The sequence below is a fragment of the Phodopus roborovskii genome, unplaced genomic scaffold (assembly GCF_943737965.1).
Source record: "Phodopus roborovskii unplaced genomic scaffold, PHOROB, whole genome shotgun sequence".
NCBI lineage: Eukaryota > Metazoa > Chordata > Mammalia > Rodentia > Cricetidae > Phodopus > Phodopus roborovskii.
Genome location: NW_026126409.1, coordinates 4,013,048 through 4,021,131, shown reverse-complemented (window position 1 = coordinate 4,021,131; position 8,084 = coordinate 4,013,048).

Sequence of the window (8,084 nt, the reverse complement as noted above, 5' to 3'; positions counted from 1 at the left end):
TTCCCTGTCTTGTTATCCAAAGGACCCTTATTAGGGGAGAACAGATTAATTGTATTCATATATCAGCTCTTGACTAAACATGGCAAGAAAATCATGTAAAAATTACTAAAGACCAACATTTGCCCTTGTGAGAATACAGCTTGCTTCCTCCTCCTGTGTAAATTTTCAAGTGGCCTTCAGCATTGAGGCTCTGACCAGGGGCCTTAACTTGTCCCTCAGTATTTCCAAGACTTCAGAATTAACAGGATTTTAACTGGCATTCAGAGAAATCTTCTGAAATGCAGTGCACCAAACCTGGCTTTAGCATAGTTCGAATGATAACAGAAGCAAACAAAATCCCCTACAAAGTGAATTTGCAACTCTCTACATGAAAGAAATTTTAAAAAATAAGACAGTTTGTTTTGCTATTAAACTTTATCACATGGGAGGTAAAACTTGGTGGGTTTGGAATTTCTACCTCTGCTCTTTAGAGCTTGAGTTAAGCCCTTAATTTGTGCTAAAATGCAAGTTTCTATTCCTTGGGATAGGTAGGTTTTAATTCGGTGTTGTGTTTAGATGTGGTGCTTAGTGAATCGCCAGCATTTGTTTAACGTAAGATCAGGAATTGGGCTAGTAGTTAAGAACTGTGTTTGCAAGCCTGGACTGCTGGTGCACGATGCTATCCCAGCACTTGGGAAGCAGGAATGCTCTCTCAAAATGAAAACAACCAAATGAGCCAAAATAAAACAAAGCAGAACAATGTCAAAGAGTGGCTTGAATAGATTTATCTTTAAAAAGATATTTATTTTCTTTACATTTTAAAAGTTATACATTTTAAGTAAGGTCATTTTCTAAAGTAATAAATTTAAACTGTCCCTCTCTGAAATATCTACTAGCTATTGCTTCTAGTTTTGAACTTTGTGTCATTCCATAATGAATCTAGTTCTTTTCAGTGTTTAAGGAAAAAAAAATCTTCATGGCTCCCTGTAAGATTTCTAATCTGTCATGGAGGCATCAATAGTGTTCTTGGAGAGAACTTTTTTATGTTGTGATGTGTAGCCTGTGTGTTCAACTATTTGCCATCCTGGAGGGTTTTCTTCATTCCTGTATTTTCCAGATACAGTGTCAACTAGAAAAACAAGGCTTTTGTGTTGGATGAGCAAAGTCATGACCACAGGAGTATTTATTGATGTAATATGTCAATGTATATACAATGTATGTTCAAATTTATTTATTAGTGTGTGATATTTGAGTGAAGCCAACAACAGCTTTTATATACTTCGATAGGGTCCCATGTATCACAGGCTAGCCTCCAATTTGCTAGGCAGCAAAGATGGATGACTTTGAATTTTGAACCTTCTTGGGAAGACCTCCAAAGTTGAATTACAGGTATGAGCCACTGTGCCTAGTCTACATGATGTTGGGGATGGAATTGGGAAGATTGGGAACACTAGGGAATGATGAAGATGAGAAGACTGATCAGATATTGAGAGATCAGGTATTTACATACTGATGTAAATAGAGTTCTTAATTGGTCTAAGTAATAAAAACCTGGACTCAGATATAGAGGAAGATGGTGAGAGATCAGAGAGAAGGAGCAAACCACTACCACACCTTACCTCCTTTGAGTCTCAGCAGACATGAGATCGATTTCCTGTTTATCCCTGCTTATATCCTGTTTCTACCAAACTACCTCACTTCCTGTCTGTCTTTATAGACTTCCAGATCTCTATGGTTAGCTAGTGGCAAGGTCCATTCTCTGACCTTCAGATAGACTTTATGTGTACAAGCTAGATGTCACCACATACTGAAGGTGGCCAGTTCTGGTTAGAAGACACAGCAGGATTCTTGGTAGCAATGGACAGTGAAGAGGACAACATGGCAGGCCAGTTTTTATTGTACCCACTTCCCTGTTTCTTGCTTATGTTTTTCAATAGCAACTGTAGAATGTGCTGGAAGCTCTGCAATTAACAGGGAGCTGGTAGAATAAACCCAGTATCTATTCACATCTTCTCTAGAATGATAAGGTCTTTAAAGCTTCACTACAGTGTTGCCAGTGACCCTGTGATTTCAAACCCAGGGTGTGAGCTGCAAGATGGCTCAGTGGATCAAGGTACTTGCTGCCAAGCCTGCTGAGTTGAGTTTGATCCTACACCATGGAAGAAAGACAAGTTGTCCTTGGACCAACATATATATGGTATTATATATGTAACACACACACACACACACAAAATGGAAATACAAATGTGTGTGTGTGTTTATTTCTTTTGTTTCTATTTTCTGTGTCTGTGTGTCATCTGAGTATAGTATGTGCAAGACGTGTTCCTAACTGGTGAACCATCTCTCTGTCCTAGAAAATGCTTAAAACAAACAAGCAAATAGTACACAAAAACTGGGGTGGGCTGCTCTCCCAGGCTCCTTAGCTCAGTGCAGGTGGGACTGACTTCAGGGAACACCTTTCTATTGTCCCATGGCAATACTGTTCTATGGGTTCTTTTGTACATTTGGATGTTCCCTGTGTAGTGAGCCGTGCTTCACAAGTGCTGATGTTCCCTCATGAGGACCTAGATGGAAATCATCTCAGAGCAGCTTGAATAGACTTTGTCAACCCTATTGTATATGTGAGAGCCAAAGTTATGTTTTAAGTTTTAATTACTATGCAGAAGAGATTGTTAATTCCATCCACCAAGAATAAGACCAATGCCATATTTAAGACTAAATTTGAAGCAAGCGTTAATTAAATACTGGCCAGGTAGATGGGCTCTATCCAGGTCCATCTCCAAGTTCCCAAAAAATGGCCTGGAGTATTGGTTTGCAGCAGCTTAAGTATTTCCTGTTAGGTTCAATCAAGAGCAAGCATACATCCTGACATATTTCCTGCCTGTGAACCTCCCGCTCACATGTAATCAAGTTCATCTGGGAAAGATGGGTCAAACTGTCGCGTTTAAATAAGGTCAGGATAAACAAATAGGTGAATAGATGTTTATTCAGGGAGAAGTAACTTACAACCTAGACAGATGAACACCAGGAAATTCAACCCGATCCTCTCCTGTCCTAGTCACGCCAGCAAGAGCTTTTCCCGTTCTCCCTCCGACTTCCTTCCACAGGTCACTTCCGCCCATGGCTCTACCCCCCAATGGGCGTGGTCAGTGCCACAGAAGGACTATCTCACTACATCAAACAAACTTGTTTAGGGGAATGAAAACATATAGCTTGTTATCTACCGTAAACAATGACCTCCAGCATTTCAGGAACTGTCTGTCCTTAAGCAAGGGGCTTGTAGATCAGAGGCATTTTTGTTTCATGGATCTCTATGGCATAGTAATTAAAATTTAAAATGTAACTTGGGCTCTCACAAGATCCATAAAACTTTTTGTTTTTACTTCTAACTTGCCTAGGACAGATACTTCTGGAAATGGTGGAGGTTGTTGTTCATATAGGAACAAGTTTTCACTCTCCCAAACAAGTTTGGTTAACCCAACTGCACAGGATGTGTTTGGTTACACATAGGTGCAAGGTACCTAGGCAGGAAGTACATCAGAATGGTTGCTTGCCTTGATTGGATGAAGGAAGGAAATAAGTAACTTTGTGGGTTTGTCTTTATAAGCATCTGGCCAACATAACTCATGGCTATTTTCTGGGAATCCTCAGAATAGACTTGGGCAGAGTCTATCATTCTGGCCAATATTTAAAGCTTGCTTCAAATTTGGCTCAAAATTGTGGCAGTAATCTTATTCTCACCTGGTGGGATTAACAGTATTATTATTATTATTATTTTGTCACATATATTTTAGAGGGTATATGTTTATTCATGTGAGACTGTTTCCTAACCAGTATCCTTAAACAAAAACAAAATACAAGGGGCTGGGAATGTAGCGTAAGCTGGTAGAGTGACTGTCTGGCATTCATAGGGTCCTGGGATCTACCCCAGTACTACATAAACTGGGCATGATGAGACATATCCATCTTCACAGGATTCAGGAGGTAGAGGCGGGAAGATCAGAAATTCAAATTCTTACCTACATAGTGGGTTTGAGATCTACAACAAGATCCTGTTTCAGAAATAATGCCAAACAAAACAAAATTAAACAACATAAAACAAAACCAAAGTCCACATAAAAAATTGTTTTTTCATGCTGGCCATGGTGGCACACAGCTTTAATCCCAGTACTCAAAGGACAGGGACAGGAGGCTTTCTGGGAGTTCAAGTTGGCACCATCTGCAGAGTGAGTTCCAGGACAACTAGGGCTACACAGAGAAACTCTGCCTCAAAAACAAAACAAAACAAAACAAAACAAAACAAAAAAAAAAAACCTAAATAAATAAATAAAAACAAAATAAAATAAGACAAACTTTTAAATTTGTTCCCTTTTGGTGAATCAGAAAGTGTTAAACCTGAGATTTATGAGAAAGCTGAGATCCACAAAATTTGAGCCAAATTTTGAAGCAAGCTTTAATTAAATAGTGGTCAGGATGATGGGCACTGGTCAGGACAGTTCTGGGAAATGGTGAGAGTCATATTCTGCAGAGGATTAAAAGGCAAAACCAGCCTAATGGTGGTGATACACTCCTTTAATCCCAGACCAGCACTCAGGAGGCAGAGGCAGGCATATTTCTGTTAGTTCGAGGGTGTACAGAGTGAGTTCTAGGCTCCCTCCTACATCCAGTCAGGGGCAAGCATACATCTTGGTGTATTTCCAGTCCACGTACCTCCTGCCTACATGTGATCAAGCACATCTTTTGCAGTTGAGTCAAACAAATTGAGACAAACAGGAACTTATTCTTAACTTTCTTAACTGCAAACATAACCCTTAATCTGCAAGGTACATATTAATTTGCAAAGTGTATTGCATTGTTCTCTTTCCTGTTTTGGTCTCACAAAATCAAATGGCTTGATTTCTGATGGATCTCTGGCTGCCCCTTGAACGTGTCTGATGTTGGAGATGGAATCAGGGCCTCACGTATGTTAAGGATGTGTAGTACCATTGAGGGACACTCCCCATTTCAGTATGTCCTTTGTCTTCCCTGCTAGGCACATCTACTGACCTTTGTTTTGAGGAGTCATGGTGACTTGGCATTAATATTCCCAATACTTTCAGTGTACCCAGGAACACTTGAATGAAAAGTTCTGCTGGTGAAGCAACCATTACATAGTCAGTGGGAGGGCAAATGATCTGATTCCAGGCTCATCTTGTAGCTTTTCCCATCTTGAGGTGAACGGCCACTGTGAAGGTGAAAGGAGGGGTTGGTCTGAACCCGAGTCCATTCCCATTCTGGAATTCTAGGGCCACCTCAGTGCAAAAATTGATCCTTCTTGCTTTTCTCTTGAACAGGAAGAGGGCTTATTTATTTCTACTAGGCACATAGAGAGGTACAATAGAGAAGTGTGATCAAAAAACTTCAGGAGAGCTGATAAAAGATGGGCAGAGGATAGAACGATTAATCCCTCCTCCACTGATAGACTCTGCCCACCCTCCTACCCCATCCAGGAGTGCAGGTCCAGCCAATTGAGAAACACATAGCCAGTTGGTGCCAAAGGTTTGTGCTAGTCATGCTTGCCCTGCTAATTTTGAAAAACTTCAGTGATTTGTTTGACAGTTTTAGGCAGGGTTGTCAGTTAAGCGGTGAAAAGAAAAGCTAACTGTGTTTCTTGGAATTAGCCTCTCAGAGTAGCCTGAAAGAACACAATGGAATAGACTGGACCCTCATTTGCATACCAGGGCTGACTGGTGGTGTTAGCCCAGTGCAACCTGGCCATCTTAATAAGGGCACAGTCATATATATTTGGCTTATAGAATACTCTAAAATAGGAAGTTGTAAGTTTTAGAGAAGAAAAATATATAAGCCTGGCCATGTGTGAACAAAGAGAAAAGTAACTTCACAACTTAACAAAATGTTGGTATTCCTACGTGGGTCCTCAGATGTTTAAATGAGAAAAACTGTCTCCCCTCCCCTCTCCTTCCCATAATGTAGGTGTAAGAAATTTTTACTGAAAATTCAAGGTTTTTCCTTGGGCTGCAAGTCAGAGTGTTTCCTGTAGGCTGGGGCCAATGTGGATAAAGGAAATTGCTAGAAAGTTTACAAAAATTGAAAAAAATTGCAGACAACAAATCATTTACTGGAGATAGTAATTTGTAACTTTACTATAAATTAATTTTAAGGAGAACAAAAGCAGAAGTTCTAAAATGATGGTTACACAACATTCTGGCAGAAGTGAAATATAGCAGCACTTTGCTTCTGTGCTTGATGCTGTCTAGATTTCTTTCTCTGTTCCAGTCTGTGGAGTTTTATCCTGGACCATGACTCCTCTGCAAGCTGAGTGACCTCCTCCAAACTTGGGCATGCTAACAGCCAGATAGGTAGGACACCAAAGAACATATAAAGAGCTCAGGATGTAGTTTTATGATGGACATAACATTGATTCACATCCACGCCTTGTGTAGTTAGAGTGACATGGTAGATTGGTGCATCAACCTTACCATTGTTTGGCCATTGTTTGATTGGGTGAGGATTCAGTAGCTGTTGAGATATAGGCAATTCTTACCCAGTCAAAGCCTTGCTTTTCCTCCCACCCATAAAAACTGCCTGACATAAAAATAGCTACAAGGGAACAAATGAAGTCAATTTGTGATCAAGACTTAGTTTTCTAGGCTGGGTGTGGTGGCACAGGCTTTTAATGCAGCATCAGGTAGGCAGAAACATGCAGAAACACTGTTTTCCATCATTAGCTTGTGACATGATGCCCTCTGAGTGATGTAAAGAGTCATCTCATACAATTAGCATGTAGTACTTGTCAGTAGCAATTTCATCTACCTTCTTCTTTTAAAAGATTTATTTTTAATTATATGTATAGCCTACAGGTACCCAAAACTTCTGGAAGCATGGGATCCCCAGACCTGGGATTTTATGGGCCATTGTGAGCCATTCTGATGTGGATGCTGGGATGTGCAATGGCACGTTCTTATCCATTGAGCCATCTCTCCAGCTTTGTTAAAGAGTATCTATCTATCTATCTATCTATCTATCTATCTATCTATCTATCTATCTACTTATCTATGTATCTATTCATTTATTGGCTTTTTGAGACAGGGTTTCTTTGTGTAGTCCTCGCTGTACTGGAACTTGCTCTGTAGACAAGGCTGGCCTGGAACTCATGAAGATCCACCTGCTTCTGCCTCCTGAGTGCTGGGTTATTAAAGGTATGTGCCACCACTACTTACAGGATTGAGGAATTAAGACTGGGACTCATACATGCTATGCAAACACTCTCCCTGGGGATATATCCCCAGACCTTTGTTTTCTGACTATGGGATATACTTTTTTTTTCTTCCAAAACTCTTCTAGGCTAATTTTCATTGACAGCATTTCTGCTATCAAAATACTGTGGCAGTTTTAGTCTAGAGGCACTTGTAAATGTTTAAGAAACTAGCCATCTTACTCTGAATCAAGCAACAGAAGATTTTAAAAGGAATAATAACAACCGAGAAGAAAGCACGGACACAACCTAAAGTAAACAGAACTGTGGCCTTGTCCTGTGAGGGTGAATGCTCACAGCTTTAATAAAACTGCATTCCAATAGTTTAGCTGGGCAGTTTGCAAACTAGTTACAAAGGCACCTTGCTCCTGTCTCTTCCTGTCATATGATGTGCTATTTTGCCCTTAAAGGCACCTGGCTCCCTAGTTCGTTAAAAGAATACTCCCTTATTCTAGCTTCAAGTCCACTATTCTGTCTCACATCCCTGCTAATAAGTGTGTTAGATATGAGTGAGATTGCTATTGGTGCCTAGGGATGTCAGCCACATGGCTTGTTTCCATGGGGTATATGCCATGTGACACAAATTTTATTTATTTATTTTGAAAGACAAATGATGAATTTAAATATCAAAACTGCCATAGAAACTCTATAGGGTTCAGGCTACAAGATGTTTTATGAGATGGAGCTGATGATGTGTCCCTTTACGGATCTTTCTTTGTGTGTCAATGGCTATGTTGCAGGTTTTACACGTTGAAACCATGTTAGGGGTACCTGTGGGTTGAGATCTCTGGGCTTTCTAGGAAGGGAGAAACAAAAATAGGTCAGGAGAGGTTAAATAGCCTCAAGGCAG